Below are 20,972 nucleotides of genomic sequence, written 5' to 3' on the forward strand. Positions count from 1 at the left end.
CATGCTTTCTGCCCTGATATGTGTATCAATGAATTTAGCTCTACTGATTTTTTATATTGCATTTAATAATAACATCAAATGAACTGGGCAATGACGCTGTCGCGCTTGCAGCTGTTCGGTAGCTGAAGGCTGGTTCCAGAGACTTGGCAGGTATCACTGAAAGACACAGATGTTTCCAAATATGAATCAATTACATATCTAATGCGTCACGACATCAATGGCAGTGGTTCGAATCCCGGTTCGGACCTACTTCTATGTGTCGGTGGTTTATCTGGGCTCCTCGTCGCTGACCCCGCTGCATATGCGGTGTCGCATGGAAAGCCCAGATGAATCAAATAAAGTCTAGCTTTCAGAATCGATTTCAATAGACTCTGGCGAGGGAGATGTGAGTGAATTCGTGACCGCAAGTCGTCCGCAAAGCGTACCGAAAGCAAAGACATACAGACATTACAATATTCGTGATCTGGCGCAAATGACCGTATCGGCGATAAGCGCCAAAGCTTTTCAATAAAAACATACAAACAAACATATAAAATGAGTACTGTATACGCCACGTCATCACAAGCAAATTAAAAAGACGCATCATGCAGTAACCTGCTCATCCGTACGGATTAAACTATGACCTCTCACCTGTTCCTGGTCTTCGGCAATCGTATCCGGACTTTTGCAGCAACTCTCTCCAACTGGACATTCACGGCCTGTATCAAATAAAAAAAGAAATTCGTTGCACAACCGGTTGTACAACATTCTGCTTCAAAGCATTAAGAAGAAGCACTGGCAAATATAAGCTTGCGGAAACTGGAGGTTCACTCCGCTTGTTATAGTTAGTAATGACCGTGACCTCGGGCGGCGGTGAGTTTTTATTCTAGATTCAATATGTAGTGAGTTATGCCTTCTGGAGATCTTGGGCATTTGACATGCGTTACACCTGATTTCTGATTCAGGTTTAAAGCTACAACGAAACTTATATGGTCATGAGATTGGGATTGTGCCATACACTGATCACTCTCGTATCTCATTTGCAATATACCAGCTACAATATGCCTATATAATTGGAAGGGATTCGAATGCAATATGCGTATTAATGACAACATGCTGCGCTAATCGCATGCAAAATATAGGGATGTGGAGTTGGAGTCAGAGCTTCGTTGAACCTTCCTTATTGATACACCCGGTGGAGTCCCTGGAATTGTAGTATGACGAGACATCATACTAATTTGAGTAGGAGCATGGGTTTGTTGCGATGATTCGACTTCCACTCCAAATACTTTATCATAGAACTAAATTTTACATTAAAGTACCGGTGTAGTTGAAGAGATTATCAAGCTTTTTACGTCGTCAGGCACCGTAAAAGACCGTTGACATTACTGAAATTGATGTACTGGTTGCAAATGACCTTATAGGCGATAAGCGCCAATGTTGTGCGAATAAAACAAACAAACAAACGTCGTCAGGCATTCAAACTCTCAATTTCCTTTTCCGAGCACATTGTTTTCCAAATGCAAAAAGTAAGTTAATTCACTTGGTGACAATAACAACTCAAATATAATAGACATATGGTTTTCTTGGCAGACTTATAAGGATGATTATATCGCAGTTGAGGTTGCGTAAAAGAATACTAGTAGTCGGAGTTGGAGTCGGTGGTAAAGTGAGACGACAGAGCGGCCCAGCTCGAAACTTACCAGCGCCGCCTATCCATCCTTCCACGCAAGTAGTGTTGTCATCCTTTTTTCGTGCAGGCCAATCAAATTTCGCCACGTCGCCCTAATTGCCACGCCTATATGACGCCCATTGCCGCACCTATAGGACACCCCTTGCCACATCATCCACCCATTGCCGCACCTATAGGACACCCCTTGTCACATCATCCACAATTGCTGCGTCAAAACTTACCTTGGCTAGAATCGACAGATTTTCTATTATGTGTATTTAGGAATATGTATTTAAATTCCTATTCAGATTATACATAAATGCGAAAACTATGATGTCTATGTAAGGCTATATTCTCCGGATAATATTATTAATATCAAAAATCTACACATCATCACTAATTACTTAATATAAAATGCGATTTTGAGCGCTGCGACTTGATAATATGAGCCCCTACGCTTCTGATGCATGATTTTTTGTGATAAGGACCTAGGTAACATTCAGAGTCTGCAACGATTGTTTGGATATACATTATACCAATACCCCACTAAACTATAGGCGGTTATATTACTCTATTGCTCAGAGATAACTCATCCGTCCATATTTTTAAACTCGATTTTATGTATACAAGTTACTGTCTCTCTGCAGCCTCCCCATTTTACGACTTATTTTCATTAGACGCAGGCAAGCGATTCTCCAGTTCGGAGCTACGGAAACAAATCACTCGCATGTGCGCGTTCCGAATAGTCTTGTAGAATTTTCTAAAGTCGTAACAGCTTAGTAGCATATACGCGAATCCCAAGGTGAAAATAATCGAACGAACTATAGCCGTAGGCGTGCGATTCGCAGGGCTTTATTTATACAAACTCATTCGATGCCTGTACGCGAACCCCAGCGTTAAAACGATTAGGTCTAATTAACACGTTCTGAAGCCGAAAATTTAGTCAACATCATTGAGATAGCCATGATTTGAAGATGGTGATCGAGTGTGACAATAGCACTCGCCAAGGTTAGACAAACATAACCTTAAACTACTCTCTACTTCACAAAATATAAAGTTATAAAAGTAAGCAGATTTTGTCGATATTGCTTTGTGATGATTTTGATGTTGTTCCATAGCGATTGGGAAGATAGGACTCGTAATTCCTTAACTAACTACATAATCCCTAGTAACGTAGTCAGACGCATAACGGAATTTACGCAAATCGATATTGCTCTGCGATAATTTTGACCACTATGTTTTGATAATAACTTGCTTCCGAGAAATAGATAACATTCATTATACGTTAGATGATACTTTTCCTTTATATTCTATTATGTGTATTTAGGGCTAATGCGACATCACTATGTTGGCGACAGGCCTGATTTGAACGCGCTAATTTTGCAAATTAAACTTATCACCCAACACGAACACTCAATGAAGAGCACCCTAGAGCACCCACATAAATGCTCCACAATTTGTGACGTATAATATACTGAGCATATAATAAGCTGACAAAACTGATACTTGAGTACTCCGAAATGTACAAGTACTTTACCTTTACACGACGTTTTTGTAAAATGAATACTAATGGTACGCGAATGATCATAGACTAAGCTTGCTTTCAGAGTTGGAAACTAAATGCATATGAAAATTTACCTATGTTTTCCCCTCACGCATCAGATGTAGGCCTACTCAAGTGTTTATGAGGCGGCGAATAGTTCGGAGGTTGTTGGTATGCAAGGACGTCACATAGAATTGTGGAGTTTTCTGTAAACTATATTCCAGTGATCTATTTTCAATCACTATACTTTTATTAATCTAAACTAAGTACTGTTAGTAGGCAAATCCTAGAAAAGTATCCTCTGATAAAAGTAGGAGTAATTCGTTATCTGTGAAATAAATAGATAGCGCGCAATATGAGCGGTGTTACGATGACTGACAAATACTTTGAATTAATGCATAGAAGTAGCGATTTCGAACTACGTAAAAAGTTAGTCGAGCTCACGCATTTTCCATTTTCAAAAGTCGACGTTTTTTGTAAAATGAATACTTATTTTATTAAAAATTAAAAAATAAAGAAAAGAGCGAAAAATTACATTTTATCCTGGAACGCAACAAGAAAAATCGTATGAATTTTAACTACTTATTCATGACATACTAATAACTACTTGTACACTTTTTCACATTTTATAACACTTTAGTAGTACTTAACAGTTTCAGTTTTAAATAAAATTCGGAATCTAAACTAATCAAAAAAATTCGGTAACCAATTTCGCGTAGGCTATGCATACAAATGAGGAAAGTTACATCACGGAAGCGAAAGAGGCCAGAGATCTATTCACTCGATACAGCCATCACGCAAAGATCAGTGTCGTGTTCATATGTCAAAATTTGTTCTATAGGGGTCAAGGCTTTCGGGATATGACCTTGAGCGCGAGCTATATCGTGATATTTAAAAATCCCCGCGATGCGAGTCAAATCAGTTTTCTTTCACGTCAAATGTTCCCGGATAAAGCCGGATTCCTTACGGAGGCTTATAAAAAGGCAACTCGAAAACCGTTCTCGTACATACTGGTTGACGTGACGCAAGAGACAGACGAAAATTATCGTTGATTTCGTGAGCTTTACTTAAGTTTTATAAATTGACGAAAAAGTAGTCATTTCCGAGTAAGTAAAACGTTCGTATTGTAGGTTCATTTCTGCTTAATACTATAATTATCATGGAGTTGAAGCAGTCCAATATCAAAAACACCCGAAAGTATTTGTTGCATATAGCTAAAAACCTAATTGAGTACTCTGAAGAAGTACAAGTGGCACAGTTTGTGGTATTTCTATGACATCGAAATTTAGCTAACCAGAACTTATACTTGAGTACTCCGAAATGTACAAGTACTTTACCTTTACACGACGTTTCTGTAAAATGAATACTGATTTTATTAAAAAATAAAAAAGCACGAAAAATTACATTTTATCCCAAACCATCAGAATACTAAAGTAGCTTATCGCGTATATGGACCTAATACTAAAGTGTTTATGATTTCAGTTCGCTTCAACTTCATGACATTTTCAGTATTAAACAGAAGTATAAGCCTAGAATGCTAACTTTCTTCGTAAATTGCTACTTCTGCCTTAATTTAACGGATTTATCCGAGATCATTGCTTTACTTAATCTCTCCAAAATGTGCATTATACTAGTACGTCACCATCGAATCCCTCTGGCTATAACTACTCGATAGTATAATTGAGCCAAATACTCGAGTACTAATTTTAAAGTAGCTTAGGTATCTAAATGAACCGACGGTCAGTAAACCATTTCGAAGTGCAAGTACAGGAATATCATAGTTCTTGAACCGTGCTCAATGCTCAATAGACCATTTTTGCTATTTTTCATCGCCATAAGTCATTCTGGACCGCGTAAACGCATTGTACGTTATAGATGAAACTTATGCAAATCCCCGGAACGCAACAAGAAAAATCGTATAAATTTGTAAACTACTTATTCATGACATAATAATAATTCTACTTGTACACATTTTCACATTTTATAACACTTCAAGTAGTACTTGAAAGTTTTGTCAAGTTAACAGGTTAAAAACTTATACTTGAGCACTACGAAATGTACAAGTACTTTACCTTTACACGACGTTTTGTAAAATGAATACTAATTAAAAAATAAAAAATAAAAAAGAGCGAAAAATTACATGTTATCCCGGAACGCAACAAGAAAAAATCGTAGGAATTTGTAAACTACTTATTCGGTAAACTACTCTTTACTTCACAAAACAAAGTTACAAAAGTAAGCAGATTTATATGAAAACCCGTTAAATAGAAGTAAAAGTAATAACAATGCATCATACCAAATTTGATCGCAATTTCATGATGCAATACCTTTAAAACTAACGCAGTTCTCTATACACTTTTGCGTAAATCTGTGTTTCGCTAGCGTAGCACGTACCTATACATAGTAAGCTTCAATAACGGAATTACCATGCTAATAATCAAATCCCCACCCTGAAACTCGGTACGCGGTTGTAAGACATTATGAAAATACAACATACCAAATTTCATCAGACATTTCATGATGTAACACCTTTAAAACCAACGCAGTTCTATACCGACTTTTGGCTAAATCTGTTATCCATAGCGCAGCACGTACCTATACATAGTCAACTTTAAAACGGAATTACCATGTTAATAATCGGCTCCCCACCTTGAAACTCGGTACGCAGTTGTAAGACATTATGACAATGTAGCATGTCAAATTTTGTTACGCATTTCATGATTGAACAACTTGAAAACTAACGCAGTTCTATACCGACATTTGCGTGAAACTGTTTTGCGGGAGCTTAGCGCATACCTATGCGTAGTCAACTTTAATGACGGAATTACAGATGTAATTAGGTTTCAACACTTTTACAACGATTCTTCTTGCTTCCTATAACATCGCACTCGAAGCCCTCGTTATTAGGCTATGATCTCAGCCTGAGCTATGTCTTGAAGCCTACGGGACTTTGCAAATTGTTTCGATTTATTCTATACCCGTTTTAATTTAAGGAAGCCCATTTCACTCAATGTATCGATGCCTACAGTATAGAGCAGGGGTTCTCAACCCGCGGCCCGCGGGCCGCATGCGGCCCGCAGACGATTCTTTTGCGGCCCGCGACATATTTCAATATAATCTCTACTGGCCCCATATTGTTATGGAAGACCGATGAGTCACATTTGTCGAAGAACAGTTGTTGTAACAAAGCCTAGAAGCTTGAAATGATAGCACGATAGTTTCATCTGGAGTTATACCTATCAAACGTTGCTAGCTTGGTTTCAAGCCCAGCAATCCATATTTCGAATGATTTTTAAAATTTCCGCCGACGTGACAGACGCATTGTTCAAAATGGCTTGGAATATCGCTAAACCCAATAATCTGCTAGAGAAGGTATGAGGTATGACTTCAATAACGCTTTAACGTACTGTGCGAATATTCGCTGTTTCCGGAATTTAGCAGCAAGTCCTATCACCTGACAAATTTCGAAGCTACAGTTGTCACCAGAAGAGTAACAGCGATAAGGTATGACTTGAATAAAGCTTTAACGTACTGTGCGAATATTCGGTGTTTCCGGAACTTAGTAGCAAGTCCTGTCATCTGACAAATTTCGAAGCTACAGTTGTCACCAGAAGAGTAACAGCGATCTCAGTCGATCTTTTATCGCATGTTCTGTAACACGTTGCCACGTAGACTACGTTAGCCGAGCATTGGACCTATCCATCGATGCACACAGTGCAGACACATTGCATAGCTAATTATCCAGGTGCTTTTTATCGGAGTGGGCATGGGCATATTTCCAGAGGAAATGCTGACGGGACAAACGTGGGAAGGGGACCAGGACATCAATTTGACAAAGCTGACTTCTGTAACTATTGGTGTAGGGCTCCAGTCATGGAAGGAAAGGAGAAGAGTTGATTGATTTGCTCGGAAATGACCCCTAACGTCTCGATTCTTCTCATATCATATCTGAGAGCTCAAGATGATAATGGCCTCAGTAACGAAAAAGTCACCGTAATTTTATACTTGCTCGCTAACGCATTGAAACAGAAAGTTCGGTTCTCTGGTGGTGGAAAGGTTTGATGGTTGCATATACTATATACCGACATGGCAATGGATGGAATGTACGCTCCATGAAGGGATTTACTTGCGCCACTTGAAGATCGATATTCTCACAAAAACAGCAACTGCAAACTTACGAACGCTCTCCATTAATGCTTTAGAATGCATAAGAATGTACTAAATGCCCGAATAAGACTGATAAATAGGCCTAAATTTAATAGTAGCCCACAAATACATGGTGATAATGTTCTGCGGCCCGCGGCGTCTTTTAGTGTGAAAATGCGGCCCGTTATACGAGGGAAGTTGAGAACCCCTGGTATAGAGTATACTCTACAAAATTTTCTGTTTAATTCTCCCTATGTTAATTTACCATAAGACAGACAATTTGACTCCTAAAGTCCGAAATACTTGTTCGCTTGAGCTAAGCCGCAGCGCCCGGAGTGGAATTTTATAGTTCTTGTAAAAAGTTGTTTATACACAATATATGTTTAAGGTAAGTCCTACGCATTCATGATTTCGTCCGAGTTTGTATTTTAGTAATATATACTAATACCGCGTTTGTAACTTGTGCAAGTAGGCCTACAGGAATATCATAGGTAAAGTCTCTGTCTTGCATTTAGTTGCCGGCTCTGAAAGCAAGCAAAGTTTGTGGTATTTGAGCAACAGCGAAATTTGTACACTTCACGCGGGGCCTACGATACTTACGGCCTAATATGGCACATTACACTTGCTGGATATAAGAGGCCGACACTCCCAACCAGACATCACGACTGACTCAATGATTGCTTGCGATCTCACTTCTCGATACCAGACGCCTCGCCATACAAGTCTAATAAAGTATTATAACAGACAAAATTAGTTCTTTCAGATGAAACAACCCAATTAAGAGCCAAGTGATAGCGTCGCAATGTATTTAATCGTTCGGGTAGACTTGAATCGTGATCCGGATCTCGTAACATAGTAAAATCGAGGTATGTAGTTTAATTACTCACTCACTACTCTATATGTTGGTGGTGGTCATACCCTGCAAACTTTTTTGCTGCGAACGTAGTGTTTCACCTTACATCAGTTGGTTCAATGTATGTACCGGGTTGTGAAAACTGTCGCTGTTTTGAGTATGTGTCACAATCAATACTAAATACGAGAATTCGTTACTCGTCGAAACGCCGCAGTCAGACATCGTTAACAGCGAGACGGAGACTATCAAAATATCGAAAGAAGACGTCTATTCTTTTCTGAAATAATCAAGGTTTTATCAGGACTTCCCTTCATATAAACTCCAGCAGAATCACTAATAACCTCTCAAGTTTACTCAATTTACTCTAATTTGATACTCGTGTACCAAATCCCTATTTTCCGCAAGTAGGATAGAGGCTATCGCTCGATACTCAACGATTCGTAATTTTGCTGGAATTTTGGTACAATTAGGGATTGAAAAGTGACTGATACAAGTGGTTATGTTTGTAGGATATTTACACTTCTACTAAGCGGTTTTTCAGGAGAAACTACCTACTTTTAGGACTTTATATTTTAAAGTAGTTTAAGGTTACGGTTGTATCACCTTGAGAAATGCTATGATCAAAAACTGCTTTTGCTAAACTCTTACACATTCACTAAACTTCTACACTGAATCTTGAGCTCCAGGGCATTGTGATTATGCAGCATACCAAATTGCGTCACACATTTACACTTCATGATGGAATAACTGTAAAACTAACCCAGTTCTATAGCAACTTTTGCCTACATCTGTTTTCGGTAGCGTGTACATGTACATATACATAGTCAGCTTTAATAACAGAATTACCATGCTAATATGTAACTCCTCACCTTGAAACTTGGTACGTAGTTGTAGGACATTGTTATTATGCAGCATACGAAATTTTCTTACGCATTTCATAATGGAACAACTTTAAAACTAACGCGGCTCTATATCGACATTTTGCGTGCATCTGTTTTGTGGGGGCGTATAGTACGTACCCATACATAGCCAACTTTAATAACGGAATTACCATGCTTAACATTGAATCCCAACTCTAAACTTGATACGTAGTTGTAGGACATTATGGCAATGCACCATGCTAGATTTCATCCCACATCTAATGATGGAACACCTTTGAAACTATCGCAGTCGAATACCGACTTTTACGCATATCTGTTTTTCGTGAACACAGCATATGCCAATACATAGTCAATTTTAATAACAGAATTAGTATGCTAAACATTAAATTCTCACCTTGAACGTTGGTACGCAGTTGTAGGACATAATAAGAATGCACCATACCAAATTTCGTCAGACATTTCATGATGTAACACCTTTAAAACCAACGCAGTTCTATACAGACTTTTGGCTAAGTCTGTTTTTCCGTAGCGTATAGCACGTACCTATGCATAGTCAACTTTAATAACGGAATTACCATGTTAATAATCGACTCCCAACCTTGAAACTCGCTACACCGTTGTAAGACATTATGACAATGCACCATGTCAAATTTTGTTACGCATTTCATGATTGAACAACTTCAAAACTAATCCAGTTCCATGCCGACTTTTGCGGGGGCGTAGCACGTATATGCATACTCAACTTTAATAACGGAATTACCGAGCTTAACATTGAATGCGCAACTTGAAGATTGGTTCACAGGTGTAGGACATTATGACAATGGAACATACCACTGCGCTAACTTTCAGAATTGTTAAGTATAGTACTCGCACTTTGTGAGAATACCCAAGTAGCTTCTTTGCCTACATGCACCAAATACTCTCAAGTCCTTATGATATTGGAGTACATCAACTTCATGATAGCTAGAGTATTGAACAGAAATAGACCCAGAGTACTAACGTTTTACTTACTCGGAAATGACTACTTCTACCTTATTTTAAAGGATACCTCGTTCGAAGCGAAATTTATGTGGTTTTGGATAATATCCAAGATGTAGGCTCACTTTGAAGGGTACTTCCTAAAACTCAAATATTGCGCAAAAGTACAATTAGGGATCTAAAAGTAACTAATATAGATGGGTATTTTCGTAGATTACTTACCCTCTACTCAAGAGGTTTTTCAGGTGGAACTACCTACTTTTATGACTGTGTATGTCAAAGTAGTTTGAGCTTACGTTTATATCACCTTGACAAGTGACATTATCACACATGAAAATGATATTATCGCGTAATACCAGAAGTTAACACACGTCAATGTGTTTCGGAAGTCACTAGAAATTGGTTACTAAGAAAAGTATTTGTGTACACAATAGCGGAGAGAATATTTAAAATGTAGTAAGCAGGCCGATGGGTATTCATTGAGTTGTATAAGCATAAAAAACATTCCCGCGCGCGTCTTAGGATTAGGTGGTAGGGTTAGGCAGGGTTGGGTTTAGGAGCGCGCGGGAATGAACGATTAAATACATTGCGACGATGTCACTTGGCTCTTAATTGGGTTGTTTCATCTGAAAGAACTAATTTTGTCTGTTATAATACTTTATTAGACTTGTATGGCGAGGCGTCTGGTATCGAGAAGTGAGATCGCAAGCAATCATTGAGTCAGTCGTGATGTCTGGTTGGGAGTGTCGGCCTCTTATATCCAGCAAGTGTAATGTGCCATATTAGGCCGTAAGTATCGTAGGCCCCGCGTGAAGTGTACAAATTTCGCTGTTGCTCAAATACCACAAACTTTGCTTGCTTTCAGAGCCGGCAACTAAATGCAAGACAGAGACTTTACCTATGATATTCCTGTAGGCCTACTTGCACAAGTTACAAACGCGGTATTAGTATATATTACTAAAATACAAACTCGGACGAAATCATGAATGCGTAGGACTTACCTTAAACATATATTGTGTATAAACAACTTTTTACAAGAACTATAAAATTCCACTCCGGGCGCTGCGGCTTAGCTCAAGCGAACAAGTATTTCGGACTTTAGGAGTCAAATTGTCTGTCTTATGGTAAATTAACATAGGGAGAATTAAACAGAAAATTTTTTAGAGTATACTCTATACTGTAGGCATCGATACATTGAGTGAAATGGGCTTCCTTAAATTAAAACGGGTATAGAATAAATCGAAACAATTTGCAAAGTCCCGTAGGCTTCAAGACATAGCTCAGGCTGAGATCATAGCCTAATAACGAGGGCTTCGAGTGCGATGTTATAGGAAGCAAGAAGAATCGTTGTAAAAGTGTTGAAACCTAATTACATCTGTAATTCCGTCATTAAAGTTGACTACGCATAGGTATGCGCTAAGCTCCCGCAAAACAGTTTCACGCAAATGTCGGTATAGAACTGCGTTAGTTTTCAAGTTGTTCAATCATGAAATGCGTAACAAAATTTAACATGCTACATTGTCATAATGTCTTACAACTGCGTACCGACTTTCAAGGTGGGGAGCCGATTATTAACATGGTAATTCCGTTTTAAAGTTGACTATGTATAGGTACGTGCTGCGCTATGGATAACAGATTTAGCCAAAAGTCGGTATAGAACTGCGTTGGTTTTAAAGGTGTTACATCATGAAATGTCTGATGAAATTTGGTATGTTGTATTTTCATAATGTCCTACAACCGCGTACCGAGTTTCAGGGTGGGGATTTGATTATTAGCATGGTAATTCCGTTATTGAAGCTTACTATGTATAGGTACGTGCTACGCTAGCGAAACACAGATTTACGCAAAAGTGTATAGAGAACTGCGTTAGTTTTAAAGGTATTGCATCATGAAATTGCGATCAAATTTGGTATGATGCATTGTTATTACTTTTACTTCTATTTAACGGGTTTTCATATAAATCTGCTTACTTTTGTAACTTTGTTTTGTGAAGTAAAGAGTAGTTTACCGAATAAGTAGTTTACAAATTCCTACGATTTTTTCTTGTTGCGTTCCGGGATAACATGTAATTTTTCGCTCTTTTTTATTTTTTATTTTTTAATTAGTATTCATTTTACAAAACGTCGTGTAAAGGTAAAGTACTTGTACATTTCGTAGTGCTCAAGTATAAGTTTTTAACCTGTTAACTTGACAAAACTTTCAAGTACTACTTGAAGTGTTATAAAATGTGAAAATGTGTACAAGTAGAATTATTATTATGTCATGAATAAGTAGTTTACAAATTTATACGATTTTTCTTGTTGCGTTCCGGGGATTTGCATAAGTTTCATCTATAACGTACAATGCGTTTACGCGGTCCAGAATGACTTATGGCGATGAAAAATAGCAAAAATGGTCTATTGAGCATTGAGCACGGTTCAAGAACTATGATATTCCTGTACTTGCACTTCGAAATGGTTTACTGACCGTCGGTTCATTTAGATACCTAAGCTACTTTAAAATTAGTACTCGAGTATTTGGCTCAATTATACTATCGAGTAGTTATAGCCAGAGGGATTCGATGGTGACGTACTAGTATAATGCACATTTTGGAGAGATTAAGTAAAGCAATGATCTCGGATAAATCCGTTAAATTAAGGCAGAAGTAGCAATTTACGAAGAAAGTTAGCATTCTAGGCTTATACTTCTGTTTAATACTGAAAATGTCATGAAGTTGAAGCGAACTGAAATCATAAACACTTTAGTATTAGGTCCATATACGCGATAAGCTACTTTAGTATTCTGATGGTTTGGGATAAAATGTAATTTTTCGTGCTTTTTTATTTTTTAATAAAATCAGTATTCATTTTACAGAAACGTCGTGTAAAGGTAAAGTACTTGTACATTTCGGAGTACTCAAGTATAAGTTCTGGTTAGCTAAATTTCGATGTCATAGAAATACCACAAACTGTGCCACTTGTACTTCTTCAGAGTACTCAATTAGGTTTTTAGCTATATGCAACAAATACTTTCGGGTGTTTTTGATATTGGACTGCTTCAACTCCATGATAATTATAGTATTAAGCAGAAATGAACCTACAATACGAACGTTTTACTTACTCGGAAATGACTACTTTTACGTCAATTTATAAAACTTAAGTAAAGCTCACGAAATCAACGATAATTTTCGTCTGTCTCTTGCGTCACGTCAACCAGTATGTACGAGAACGGTTTTCGAGTTGCCTTTTTATAAGCCTCCGTAAGGAATCCGGCTTTATCCGGGAACATTTGACGTGAAAGAAAACTGATTTGACTCGCATCGCGGGGATTTTTAAATATCACGATATAGCTCGCGCTCAAGGTCATATCCCGAAAGCCTTGACCCCTATAGAACAAATTTTGACATATGAACACGACACTGATCTTTGCGTGATGGCTGTATCGAGTGAATAGATCTCTGGCCTCTTTCGCTTCCGTGATGTAACTTTCCTCATTTGTATGCATAGCCTACGCGAAATTGGTTACCGAATTTTTTTGATTAGTTTAGATTCCGAATTTTATTTAAAACTGAAACTGTTAAGTACTACTAAAGTGTTATAAAATGTGAAAAAGTGTACAAGTAGTTATTAGTATGTCATGAATAAGTAGTTAAAATTCATACGATTTTTCTTGTTGCGTTCCAGGATAAAATGTAATTTTTCGCTCTTTTCTTTATTTTTTAATTTTTAATAAAATAAGTATTCATTTTACAAAAAACGTCGACTTTTGAAAATGGAAAATGCGTGAGCTCGACTAACTTTTTACGTAGTTCGAAATCGCTACTTCTATGCATTAATTCAAAGTATTTGTCAGTCATCGTAACACCGCTCATATTGCGCGCTATCTATTTATTTCACAGATAACGAATTACTCCTACTTTTATCAGAGGATACTTTTCTAGGATTTGCCTACTAACAGTACTTAGTTTAGATTAATAAAAGTATAGTGATTGAAAATAGATCACTGGAATATAGTTTACAGAAAACTCCACAATTCTATGTGACGTCCTTGCATACCAACAACCTCCGAACTATTCGCCGCCTCATAAACACTTGAGTAGGCCTACATCTGATGCGTGAGGGGAAAACATAGGTAAATTTTCATATGCATTTAGTTTCCAACTCTGAAAGCAAGCTTAGTCTATGATCATTCGCGTACCATTAGTATTCATTTTACAAAAACGTCGTGTAAAGGTAAAGTACTTGTACATTTCGGAGTACTCAAGTATCAGTTTTGTCAGCTTATTATATGCTCAGTATATTATACGTCACAAATTGTGGAGCATTTATGTGGGTGCTCTAGGGTGCTCTTCATTGAGTGTTCGTGTTGGGTGATAAGTTTAATTTGCAAAATTAGCGCGTTCAAATCAGGCCTGTCGCCAACATAGTGATGTCGCATTAGCCCTAAATACACATAATAGAATATAAAGGAAAAGTATCACCTAACGTATAATGAATGTTATCTATTTCTCGGAAGCAAGTTATTATCAAAACATAGTGGTCAAAATTATCGCAGAGCAATATCGATTTGCGTAAATTCCGTTATGCGTCTGACTACGTTACTAGGGATCATGTAGTTAGTTAAGGAATTACGAGTCCTATCTTCCCAATCGCTATGGAACAACATCAAAATCATCACAAAGCAATATCGACAAAATCTGCTTACTTTTATAACTTTATATTTTGTGAAGTAGAGAGTAGTTTAAGGTTATGTTTGTCTAACCTTAGCGAGTGCTATTGTCACACTCGATCACCATCTTCAAATCATGGCTATCTCAATGATGTTGACTAAATTTTCGGCTTCAGAACGTGTTAATTAGACCTAATCGTTTTAACGCTGGGGTTCGCGTACAGGCATCGATAGAGTTTGTATAAATAAAGCCCTGCGAATCGCACGCCTACGGCTATAGTTCGTTCGATTATTTTCACCTTGGGATTCGCGTATATGCTACTAAGCTGTTACGACTTTAGAAAATTCTACAAGACTATTCGGAACGCGCACATGCGAGTGATTTGTTTCCGTAGCTCCGAACTGGAGAATCGCTTGCCTGCGTCTAATGAAAATAAGTCGTAAAATGGGGAGGCTGCAGAGAGACAGTAACTTGTATACATAAAATCGAGTTTAAAAATATGGACGGATGAGTTATCTCTGAGCAATAGAGTAATATAACCGCCTATAGTTTAGTGGGGTATTGGTATAATGTATATCCAAACAATCGTTGCAGACTCTGAATGTTACCTAGGTCCTTATCACAAAAAATCATTCATCAGAAGCGTAGGGGCTCATATTATCAAGTCGCAGCGCTCAAAATCGCATTTTATATTAAGTAATTAGTGATGATGTGTAGAATTTTGATATTAATAATATTATCCGGAGAATATAGCCTTACATAGACATCATAGTTTTCGCATTTATGTATAATCTGAATAGGAATTTAAATACATAGTCCTAAATACACATAATAGAAAATCTGTCGATTCTAGCCAAGGTAAGTTTTGACGCAGCAATTGTGGATGATGTAACAAGGGGTGTCCTATAGGTGCGGCAATGGGCGTCATATAGGCGTGGCAATTAGGGCGACGTGGCGAAATTTGATTGGCCTGCACGAAAAAAGGATGACAACACTACTCACGCACCCGTCGTTAGGGGATTTGCAGTATCCGTGATTATTTGCCTCGCAATTCGGTACGGCGGACACTGAAAAAACGAATAACAGCAAATATATATCTATATATATGCTTTTTAACCTATACTTCACGTACGCCATCATGGTTATGGCAGAAATATATTTACCTTGGTTGAATACGATCGATACCACGACGAGAAAGACGAAAATCTTGGAGTTCATGATGATCAAGCTGTCTCGACTATTTGCTGAATAGAGGTAGAATACAGACGACTGTAAGTCACCAGCTTTATATAAAAATCTGCTGTATCAGAAATGGATTGGAAACAATGCTGCTGGAAGCCACATGTGCATTGACGCAACTACACTTCTGTGTATCAACGTCTTTTTGCGATAACGAACCGATTGCAACAACACAAGAATGACTCAAAGAATTCATTGTTTTTTCTAAATTTGTAAGAACTGTATGTTCTTCTTTCCGGTAATCGGTTTGATGTTTGTGGCCAACCTATCGTGAGGTTCTCAGAAACGTATCAAGATGACAATGTAACGCTCAATAATAATGTCTATACCCATCAGACCAAGCACCATCATATCAGTTTCGAATTACGTACTATTGCGTAAAAACCAGTAATTTTGATCCTCTATACCAGACCTGGGCAAAGTGCGGCCGCGAAGCTATTCTGTGCGGCCCGCGAAAGGTATCTTGGAATTCAAAATATAAAACTTTCTTTTAGAATGACTGAAACCATAGGCTGTATCAGAAGAACAGAGAATTCGTTTAATTTGAAGCCTGTTCATTAATATACCAGGATTACGGTGCCTACCTGACATGCGTAATCCAGATTCAGAATAACTGCAATGTGGCAAAGTATGAGTATCATATCTATCTCCCAAAAAGGATTAACGGACATGCCCCAAAAAAAAAAGCCGAAAACAGAAATTCAAAGAAGGTTTAGGTTCATAATTTAGAGCACTATATTCGTATACTGGATTCAGGGGTAAACCCGTTCTTTCAGTTTTTGCCGAGCATGTCGCCGAGACTAGGGATTTTAATTAAAGTCGGTCTTATGACAAAAACACGAAACACTCGGTCACGGGAGTGCCAAGTTCAGAAAAAAACACAACTCACCAATACCTGATAATACGAATGACTCTATTGCAGTGCTTTTCAACCTGTGTGACGGTTCGCACTTGTGCGAATGAAAAAAATTGCAGTGCGAATGACGATGGTGGTGCGAACGGTGCGAATGAAAATCCCAGATGAGTGCAAATGAGGAAGGTGATACGAATGATGCGAATGAAAATCCCGGATGAGTGCGAATGAAAATCGCGAATAATAATTGTTCATTTTTTTGACCTAGAATAATACAAATAAACCTAATAGGAAATTCAAGGGCAGTGTAACTTTTGTTGTTGCGACGCAATTGTAAAAACTTGTTTAACTTACGACCCACCACTAATCGTAGATTTCACAAGCCATAGTGAAAAATGACGTCAACTTGACTTCCTGCTTTCTTTCGCTAAACAATCTTTCGTAATTATTGTTCGATTAGTGCGAGGCACGGGGATAGTAGTAAATACCAGGGATGGTGTGAACGTGAGGTTCTCGTTCGCGTTCTATGTGTGAACCTCAGAAATTTAGAGGTTCACGTTCACAAACGAACCTTGACAGGTTCTGCACTGTGAAACTTTTTTCATATATTACAATTTTCACTTCAATAAAACATATTTTGTCGAAATTAATTGCATTTCAACTGCGGGCCACTATGCATGGCAGTGGCAGCATAAAAAAATCAACACTAAACGAGCACCCACCTTGACAATCTCAAAAATTTTACTTGCTTTGTTACAAAAGTTTGGTCGAATATTTAGTGACTCTCTGCTGTGAACTTGACCCGCGATCACACAACATCAAGAGCGAAATACTCTACCTGTGGGTAGTCAGCGAATGATGCTTATTCAACCAGTCAATGAAGTTGATATCGTTGTTTGATGTAAAAAATCTAGCAGGCGTACGGGGTCAAACTTGATTTCACTTGTTTATTGTATCCATGCGATTGGGTTGTTGGCTGCTTCTGTATAACTTGTTAATGGGGTAATATCGGTAACAAGTGAAGTAACCCGTTTTACACTTTGCTCGATATCAAAGTAGCAATACTCCGCCGAATACATATTACATTGTGTGTAATATTTGTTAAATTTATTGCAAAAAATCCTGCGATAGTTTTTACAAATCTAAGGTCACGGTGTTGGATACTGAAGCCAATAAGCGAGACACGCATAAAATATGGCTTTATCATGATAAGGTTTGTGCGACCGGTAAACATGGTCGAAGACCGTTGGGAAAAACTAGTGTAGGGACTAGGGATGTGTACCGAGCGGGTTCAGGTCTATGAGACTCATTCATTTCGAGGTCAACCTCTTCTGCGTCGGGGCACATGACGACGTAAAGTTCTGGCCAACAAACCGCCGATATAAATGCGGTGCCAAACATAAGCGCCGACAAAACCTTGGCCAAACATGACCGATGCTGGATGGCCAAACCATTCGATATTAATATGCTCCGTTGTCGACACGGAATAGTCCCGTTCTTGCAATCTGAGTAGAATGCAGTAGTACAACTGCGACAATTCACCCTAATCTGAGATCGCGTTCGTCAGACATATTTTGTAGAGCTGAGTTGGATAGAATTGTGGTGTGCGCGTTCTGTATGTCATACATGTCCGTAAAATCGTAGCATATACTACTGTAATCTTAAAAATTAATTCATTTTCATGGGTGAGGCTCGGGTCGCGAGATGCCACAAAAACTCAGATTTTGGTGGTAGTCTAAAATGCTCCTTTGACGTTATTAAACTGAATTCTCAAGTTAGATTGTGCTAAAAGAGCAGAACACACAATATCGTGAGTTTATTTGCTCTTCCCACATACTCGCGAGACAGAAAATGTGAAATAAATAAAAAAGTTGGAGCAGCTTATCATAAGGTAGCGAGCTCTAATGTGTCTACTCTCCTTCATCGTTTGGACCTTATTTTCTAAGACATAAGGCAAAAGCCTCAACAAAAAAGTGGGTTTCTCAACCTTTCGACATACTGCAGCCTTCTAGACCCTTTTGTCAGCTCTCAAAATCGATTTCTTCCAGCAAGCACTTTTCACTCCTGAAAAAATACGTTGTATTTTGGATAGGTGGGCATAACAAATTTTAGGACCTGGCCATCCAAGCACTAAGAGACGTTCTTGTACAAAACCCAACAACTTGTTTGGCCGAGAAGGGTTTTAGTGAAATTGTTGAAATCAAAACTAGCGAAAATAGTAGCCTTTTTAATGAGACACTTGATAGCTTAAGATTTGTTGCAAATCTGAACAACTAAGTGTTATATTTTCATCTTCTTTTTGTGTAACAATTTTCGGTTAGTTTGTGCGAATGAAATTTATTTTAGAAAAAAAGTGCGAACGAAGCTAAAAAAGGTTGAAAAGCACTGCTAAAAATAAAAATAAGCTAAGGAATATCCGAAAAAAACATTTATATTTCAAAGGGAAGGGATTTCGAGAAGTAAATGGAAGGTGTCCTTACCTCAAACACCAACGCCCTGGCTGCGCGACTATTGGTATTGGTGTCTAGGACCTAGCAATTTCTACAAGAGCATCGCGCGACAGAATAATGGCATGAGGATTCATGCCAAATAGCGACACGAGCTTTCTAGTTGTTTTGCAATAAAATTATTTTTAAATGTTCAGATAGAACTAAAACTAGAACGAAACAAAACAGTGGTTAGTTGACCGCCAAGGTCAGGGGTCGCCAACTCAAAACGGGTCGAGGCCCACTTCTCAAAATTCGTAGAGGCCGCGGGCCACATGACTTCAATATCCAGATAAAAATAAGCGACGCAGTTTACCAATCATGTTTTGATGACTCTTCTTCAGTACAACGCTGTGATTCCTAACGTGATCATCACTTCCATTCTATTTTGAACCATGAGCTGCGCACGATTCCTGACAACACTCTTCAGGAATTGAAGCAGTGGGGTGGGTATTTGTGATGAGTGGTGCTTAGCTGCTAAGGCTTTGTGCACCAGAACCGCGTTTACTGCTTATTCCTTAAACCCCTTGTTATATGTCTCTTCCGGTCAATATAACATAGTCGATTAACGGTTGAATCGTTCTCTGATTAACTATCAGAGAAAATACTGTATAAGGTGTTCGATACTTCTGTACGTCTCTGCTCAGATGGGTCCGTTCTACGGAATATTTATTACAGAATAGCACGAAATGGTCCACCGTTTCCGGCACACCACATTCCGCACAGACTCCACTTTCGTGTAAGCCGAGTTTGTGCAGGTGTTTGTTTAGCCTGCAATGACCGGTGTACAATCGGGTCAAGATCGAATTCTCTCTTCGGTTTCGATTGGTTTGCTTATGAAAAGTTACTTGGAGCGACTCCATCTCCTGATTGCCGAGTTCGAGTATTTGTTGAGTGGTATTACGTCGTATGTCCCTGTAATATTCTGCTACGATGGCTTGACATTCTTTTGCTGTAAGAGGGACCATGTTTGGATGATCGACGGGTTCCCTGGATGCTTCCTTTGCCAAATTATCGGCGGTTTCGTTATATGCAAGTCCTTTGTGTGCGGGAATCCAAACAAACGTGACTGTTGATCCTCTTGCCGATAAATGGATGGTTTGTAAGTGAATGTCCCTGATTAAGTCATTGTCTTTAGATCGGTTGTCGATTGCTTTTATTGAGCTACTACTGTCCGAGAAAATTGCTAATTGTATGTTAGGTTCGCAATTGTTACAAGCCCATGCTAGACTGTCTCTGATAGCCGTCAGCTCCGCCGTAAATATACTCACAAGTCTGTTCAGTGATTTTTTATACGAAAATTCAAAACTGGGTACATAGAATGCTGATCCACATCCTGCGTCAGTTTTCGAGCCGTCTGTATAAATAGCACAATAGTTTTTGTATCGCTCTACTATTACTTCCCTGCATTCGATATTCATAGCTTGGGGATTATTGAGTTCGCGTAATTTCATTTCTAGATCAAGGTCACAAGTGCTATTTACCGACGTCCAAGGGGGAATTTGTGAATATTGTATGCATTCTATTGCTATGTCCTTTAAGCACCCAACCTTTGAAACCATATTAAAGGTTTCAAATTGTATAGAGTCTGGAAATATTTCGTGCCAAGAGTCCTGGACGATCGAAGTACAGGGGTGATCTCTTTGTGATCTTATGATACACCGGTAATTTGCACACGCCTGTTTGTAACGCAT

The 20,972-nt window shown here is 38.4% G+C and overlaps 1 long non-coding RNA gene across 1 annotated transcript; it reads right to left on the minus strand.

The window, feature by feature from the left end:
- Window positions 1–26: 26 nt before the first annotated feature.
- LOC145439290 (uncharacterized) lies at window positions 27–15,975 on the minus strand. Its single transcript, XR_013915133.1, has 5 exons — window positions 15,864–15,975; window positions 15,700–15,767; window positions 1,683–1,704; window positions 631–698; window positions 27–156 (listed from the first exon to the last, which is right to left on the minus strand). It is a non-coding gene; the product is annotated as an uncharacterized LOC145439290 (long non-coding RNA).
- Window positions 15,976–20,972: the final 4,997 nt, after the last annotated feature.

Source organism: Botryllus schlosseri, chromosome 1, assembly GCF_051294905.1.
Source record: "Botryllus schlosseri isolate E-star chromosome 1, Bs_hap1, whole genome shotgun sequence".
Taxonomy (NCBI): Eukaryota; Metazoa; Chordata; class Ascidiacea; order Stolidobranchia; family Styelidae; genus Botryllus; species Botryllus schlosseri.